Raw genomic sequence first — 7909 nt, forward strand, 5'->3', positions numbered from 1 at the left:
AAGGTAAGAAGGTTATTGGTAGAGCAGGTCCCCTTATCAGAAGTAAAAATATATCAAATAAAGCGAAAATGGCAATACATAATTCTATATTTGTACCGACTGCACTATACGGTAGCGAAAGCAAAATTTACGAAATTTAAATTAGACCAAAATCCAAACTAAAAATCCCATTTAACGTCCAAAAATCAAATTGATGCAAAATCCTGTTAAACAAAACAAGAATCCAACGACCAAATTTGGACCACAACGAATAAACGAAAACCAAAAATCCTATTGTAATCTGAAAAGAACAAAAAATAAAATTTTCGGAAAAAAATAAAAAAGAGGAAAGAAAAATGAGAAGGCAGCCAACCACATCCCCTTCCTTCTCTTTTTATTTCTTTCGTCTCTTTCATTTTTATTACCATCAAATTACAATAAAATAAAAATAAAAAACATAAATAAATAAATTTGCATTACCAACATTACCTGAGAATCGAGTGAGGGTCAGTAGGCCAATCTGTTGTAAACGCCATATAAATATCTGTCACAATTACATCAGAAATAGAGAAAGTAAAAGAAAAACAGAATTCATGAAACAGCTACGTTATATGTAATTAATCATATTAGCGTAACTTTTGTTCAGCCCATCCAAATCAGTTTTTAAATGAATAGATACCTCCTTTTTTTAATATCAAGCATTTCCATGAATTCCCTCTTTCTCTTATTACTTTCACTGTGAAAAATTTGAACATTATCCCAGTCAAACTCATGGTCAACATCAACAAATGCCTTTGTATGTTTGGCAAGAACACTTTTATAACAGCGCCCTAAACGAACATCACTTTTGTGTTCCTCTATCCTAGTATTAAGAAGTCTGCCAGTTTGTCCCACGTAATTCATCTTACAGATCCTGCAAGTGATCTTATAGACAACAACACCCTTTTTAAAATTATCTAAAGGATCTTTGCAAAAATTTATCACCGAATCCATTTTAAATGGAATGCGGAAAATAGTATGAATTTTTAATTTTTTTAACATAAGTTCAATAGTTTTAGAAATTTGACCAAAAAATGGAAGAACAAAAGTATTAAACGAACTATATTCCTTTATCTCTTTCTGATTATCTACAAGCAAATTATTAATCTCTTTGTTTTTGATTTGTTGAACTTTAATTGTAATATGTTTCTCAATTAACTTTTCTGGATAATGATTCAAAAAAAGGATATTCCTAACCATATTCAAATTTCTTGTGTGAAATGAATAATGGGACAAACCTAGAGCTCTGTCAACTAAGTTTTTAATTACTGCAATTTTGTTTTGAAAGGGATGAGCAGAAAGGAAATTTAAAATTCTACCTGAATATTTACTTTTTCTGTACCAATTGGTAATAATATTACCGTTCCAACCTTTAATTACTTCTATGTCCAAAAAACTTATTTTATAATCCTGTTCTATTTCATGAGTAAATTGAAGTTTTGGATGAAAACTGTTAAAAGTATCAATGACGATCTGTAACTTTTCCAGAGGAACACATAATAAGGTATCGTCGACAAACCGAAAATAAAAAGGCAAAACAAAATCTAATTTCCCAAAAACAAAAACCTCCAAATCTTCCATCACTAGTTCTGCCAAAATCGGAGAAATGACTGAACCTATGGGAGTACCAGACTTCTGTCTATAGAAAGATCCATTAAATTTAAAATAAGTTGACTCCATAATAAAAACTATCCCTTCAATAAAATCTTTTTGACATAAACGAGTGCTGCTTTTTATATTAGTCCATCTATTGAAAATTGCCTTTTTAACTAATTCAAGGGGTATACTCGGAAACATTGCAATAACATCCAAAGAAATAATTACATGGTCATCCGGAACTTCTTTTTGAATGGTACTTTTTTGCAATTCTCAGCTATTTTTGACATTATATTTAGAAGTTGTGATAGAGTCCTTGAGAATCAAATTAAAATTTTGTTCTAAAAGTTTGGTAGGAGTATTAATAGTTGAAATAAATATTCTTAAGGGATAGCCATCTTTGTGAATCTTTCTCAACTCATAACATCTTACAAGAACTGTGTCTTCAGTGTTAATATCAGTCCACCTTATATCCTTTCCCAAAAGTCCTTTCTTTCTCCAATTGTCAAGCATCTTAAAAGTGTCTCTTTTTATAATTTTTTTAACGGATTTTCATGTAATAATTCAAAATTATCATTATCAGAAAGCAAATTCTCCATATCCCCGATATAATTCGATTTTTTCATGCAAACAGTAATACTGCCTTTATCAGCATTCATGCAAACCATATCAGGGTTGTTTCTAAGAAACTCTTTCGTCATCATGAAACCTTTGGAAAATCTAGGATCAATATAACTGATATGTAAACTATTTTTTTCAACAAAGCTCTTTGGCAAGTGTAAAACCTTATTTCGGAAATCCTGCTGATCCAAAACAAGAATTTTGTGTATATTTGATCCAACATCTTTTACTACTTCCATCATTTGTTTTGCCTTATTTTTTATCACACGGTTACTAAAACCTTGACCTAATCTGAGAATATCTGTGACTGAATCAGGAATTTGAATATCTGTCAAATTAACAAACCAAGGATCTTTACCTCCTTCTTCAAAAATCCTATATAAATTTAAATTTTGTTCTTGAACACTAGTTTGCTGATGAATGGAATTCGAAAGTTTGTTATCATGTTTTACACCGCTGCTTAAAAATCTCTGATTGAGGAGAATTTGATGCTTTAAAAGATTAATAATTTCATCTTGTTGCAAACAAACTTCTAATTCACTTCTTATTCTTGAAATTCTTGACTTTAAAATTTGTTATCCAGGAAAAAAATTTTTTTAGGTAAAACATCATTTCTTCTATACTCAATTAAAAATCTTTTTTGAAGAATACTCTTAATTTCTTATTGGCGGTAGCGAAACATGGACCTATCAAGAAAAAGATAAGAGTAAAATTAACGGAATTGACATGAGATTCATGCGCATAATATGCGGGAAAACCCTGATGGACAAAGTAAGTAACGAGATAATTCTAAAAGAATGTGGTGCACAAGAGACGCTAGTAGACACATGGGAAAGAAATCGGTTAAGATGGTTCAGGCATGTTGAGAGAATGCCAAATGAACGACTAACGAAACAAGTGTATCAAGGTGAAGTAAATGGCAGCATGCCCAGAGGTAGACCGCGAAAAGAATGGTTAGAATGTGTGAATAAGACCCTAGTTAGAAAAGACATAAGATGTCACAGAAACATGAGAGCCTGCAGGAAAAAATGCATGGGCATAAAATAAGCTAGAGAATTATGCCAGGACAGGAAAGTATGTCGGCAAATAGTTAATAAAAAGAGTGTCAGTAGAGTGAATGACGCCTGAAACAAACGACCTTGGTCACTAATAGACCCAAATGGGGAACCTTACATAACGACTTTGTCAGGATCTTCACTTTGGGTGATTGCTAGAGAGATTGATTAGCAATCTGGGTCGGAGCATTGTTACGGAGCGACCGTGTTATTTACATAAATAACACGAGAATTCTGGATCGATCTGAAAATTCTCTATCCCTTCCCCACATTACTGCTTTCCCCACCGACTGAGTGACGCTTACCCCAAAAGAGAAATGGCTTAATGGTGTAATTTGAATTCTGTTAATCTCGCGATTTCCTGGTGCACAATTTTCGTCTTACAAACGCTCTATAATACATGTATTGGAAACCTGGACGGTGACTTCACGATTCAAAACACTTACCATACATGTATTGCAATTTCGTCATTCCAATGCCATGTTTGCAATTTTACCTTGCGCTTATATTGTAGAAGTCTTGCAGAAGTGTTGTAGTATTCAAAACAATTTAACCATGTATTTTAAGAAATAACTTTTACCGTAATCTGGATAAATTTTAATGCATTTAATTGAACCAATTTTAAGATATATCAATTGTAAGCATTCTTTTCGACAGTCATGCAAACATGTAGAATTTTAAACTATTTTATCAATCTACAGTGATAATTCGCATAGTATCGTTAAACGGGGGGATAGATGTAAGTCGTGATTTTAACTTGAAATTCAATATGAATAATAATTTATAATGGCAGCTGAAAATAAATTCAATCAAACAAGCTATTTTGGCGATCCAACCAAACAATGCAGAAAAACGAAATACCTAATACTTACTTTTGTCAATTAAATTACGCACTTCGGAAATCTTTCTGTTAAACAAATTAACCCGTTAATGCCGAGAATGTCCCTTTGGGTACACCATTTTTTCTGAAATTATAACTCATGCAATTCAAGGTATAAAAAATCGAGAGATACATATTTTTGAAGCTTAAGATCTCTTCTTTCCGATGTTGGGCATGAAAATGTGATAAAATGTTGTTAATAATGGAAAATTATCGTTTAAACACAAAAAACACGATTTTTCTAATTTTTTTTTTATAAAATCGAGTTTTCCAAATGGTTCTCAGCGTGCAATCTACTTGGAACCTCAATAACCGGTGGAATAAATGGGAAAGCATTTAGAATACATGGCTCCGAGATCAAATTTTTATCTTAGTGTGTTCAAAATGGCTCGTTAATGACAACATTTTTGCGAAGACATTCATGAATTTTTTCTCAAAAAGTATGATCTTTCCGAGAAACTGCAAGAGAAGAAAAAGTTCTTAGAACCACTCAAAGAATACGTGAGAATTTTTCCAGAAAACTTTACATTATTTTTTTGATTTTGCAATTTGTCGATCTTTGAAAAATTAAAAAATTGCTCCAAAAATTCTAAAAAAATGTAGGTGAATTTTTTGGTCGATTCTAACAACTTTTTATTGCTGATAACTTTCTCCAAACGATCATACTTTTTAAGAAAAAAATTGATGAATGTCTTCGCAACAATTTTGTCATTAACGAGCCATTTTGAACACACTAAGATAAAAATTGATCTCGAAACCATGTATTCTGAAAGCTTAGGCATTTATTCCGCCTGTTATCAAGCTTTCAAGTAGATTGCACACTGGATACCATTCGGAAAACTCGATTTTATAAAAAAAATTAGAAAAAATCGTGGTTTTTTGTTAACACGATATTTTCTTATAATAAACAACATTTTATTACATTTTCATGCCCACCATCGGAAAGAAGAGATCTTAAGCTTCAAAACTATGTGTCTCTCAATTTTTTATACCTTGAATTGCATGAGTTATAATTGCAGAAAGAGTAGTGTACCCAAAGGGACATTCTCGGCGTTAACGGGTTAAGCTAACTCAGCCTTTAATTTTTCGGGGGAGATTACGATGTCTGTAGCAAAAAAGCTTTAATGTGGATTCCTGTAGGCATTTTGTGCGAGAAACACGAATCTGAAAGTTTTGAATCAATATCTCGAATATTTTTCAATATATCTCATTTTCGTGTTAAAATGTTTAACTTTTGTTTTTTAGTTACCTTATTTCTTCATATATATTTTTTCAGTTAAATTAAATAATCGAATAATGCTGGTGTCACATCTACCCTTTTTTGAACTTCTCATCAGGGGCGGTAATGCACCCCTATAATTGGTGACGGAATTGAAAAGGGGATCATTTAAAAATTACGTAACGCGTTTTTATTTTTTCCATATCGCTGTATCACTTTTCACTTCAAGGAAATTATATTCTCATCTTGATTTAAACAAAAGAAAAACGCGTTACGTAATTTGAGAATGATCCCAAAGTAAAAGAATCAATATCTCGAAAACTATTCGAGATATCAATTTCAAACTTTTAGATTCACGTTTTTCGCAAATAATCCGATAGGAATCCACACATTAAAACTTGGCGCCTCGGATATCATAATCTTGCCATTTTTCGCATATTGATTCATGTGTATTTATTTTCAATTATGTTATATTATTTTTGCAACGAAACTACTACCAATTGAAAATTGATAAAATAGTAATCGATATACTTGTTGACCCTCGACTGTTTTTATTTTATTTTTACCGATTTTTCGGACACGTGTTAGTCTAGAAAAAAATTATACGCTATAGGCTTATCAGCTACAGAAAGGATCCGAAGATAACGGAACCTCCGCATAGCAGAGGTACACACACAAGTTTCCGCAGTCCCGATTTGGTCAGCACATGGTTCTTACCTTTTATTATCTCCACGTTAAGATATATTACAGTGGCGACGAGGATGGGGTTCCGGTAATCGCAATAAAGTGAAATTCAAGATTGGAGATAGTTTAAATTTTCCCTCATTTTTGAGATTAAATGTCGAAGGACATCACTTGACATCACTCGACAAGTGACGACGAAAACAAGTTAGAAGAGAAAAAGAACTCCGATTCAGAAGACAAAGTTAAATTAAATAATTTAGAAACTGTAGAAGTTAATTTAAACAAAATGGCGTCGGTTAATTCATTCGCAAATTTCCAGTCGGAGGTGGATAATTTGGAAGAGTATTTGGAAAGAGCTGCGTTTCTAGTAGAAAAGCTAGGTCGTGAAATGTAGTCAGCTCTTAAAACGAAAACCAAATCCAAAACCAAAATCCAGGACAATCGATAGCTGACTTCACAGTGCTGGTTAAACGATCTGCAGCTCGTTAAAGATTTTCCTGCAGTGACAAAGCGTGTGTAGATCAGTTTATTAATGGGCTACTTTGTGAAAAAACACGTTTTGAGATTTTCGAAGCTAAACACAGACTTTTGAAGAAGCAGTGACACTCGCTGGAAAACAAGAAAATTCTGAACAAGCATTGTTCAAGATGACATCAAGGAGTTATAAAAAAAGTAATAAAAAAAATTACATTTTTAAAAATTATATTAAAGATAAAATTTCTAACGCAACGAGGTATCGAACCTACAATATCTAAACCTAAATCTAACGCCTAGCAGTCGGGAGTGCTAACCACTGCGCTAAACCGACAAGTTCAAACTCGCTGAAAAAGCCATCCTCATATGCTACAGATCAGAAAGGTTAAAGTACCAACTTTTAACTACTCTTTTTCTAATTATTTATTATTATGCAGCGTTATGTAAATATAAAATACACAAACTTTTAACAGGAATATCAGTAAAATACTTTTTAGATAAATAATTTAAATCGATTACGTTTAAAATTTCTTAATGAATTTTAATTTAATTTAATTTTTTTTTTAACTTAGAATTTTTTTCTTAAAAAAAAAACAGTTCGAATTTCAAAAAACTGTCTTCGAATTTTTGTCACAAAATGCATGGTTTGAAAGTCTGAACTCATGAAACATTAAAATTTGTGGTGTGAAAAAGATATTCACCCAATATATTTTCACGCGTAGGACATCCATGCGTGTATACGCATAATTTTTTAATGAAATCAGAGAAACTAATTAAGTTATAAACAGAGGTCAACGATTTTATTATTGCCAATCAGGGCCCGGCCAGATACCGTCTGAACATACGATCATAAGATTTGTCCGATCAGACCCCAGTCCCGGGTAGAAATTATAACTTGGTTCTTAAGAGGCCCTGTCTAGATTTCCTATTCACATACCTATTCAAAACAGATAGAACAGTTAAATGCCTTAGATAATATTAGCAATAAATGTGAACTCAGAACAGAACCGGTACCATCTGGGCTTAATAAAATTCTTGAAAAGTATAATCAGGTATTTACAGACAAATTGGGTTGTTTTAATAAAGGCTATTTAGAATTTAAAGTAAAAGAATAGACACAGTCCGTATTTAAAAAGGTAGACCTTTACCTATAGCATTAAAAAGTAAAGTAGAGGATACTTTTACAGAACTGGTAAAAAAGGAAAAAATATGTCTTGCCCAGCCTATCGTTATGGCAAGTTGATGCATTCGTCTTTTGGACTTATGATCAGCCGTTGGTTTTGTTTTACGGTTCGCATCGGCCAAAGCTCTCGCTGCATTATACACCCAATAATTGATAGCCCAGAGGTCGGATTCACCGGA

The sequence above is a fragment of the Belonocnema kinseyi genome, chromosome 3 (assembly GCF_010883055.1).
Source record: "Belonocnema kinseyi isolate 2016_QV_RU_SX_M_011 chromosome 3, B_treatae_v1, whole genome shotgun sequence".
Classification (NCBI taxonomy): domain Eukaryota; kingdom Metazoa; phylum Arthropoda; class Insecta; order Hymenoptera; family Cynipidae; genus Belonocnema; species Belonocnema kinseyi.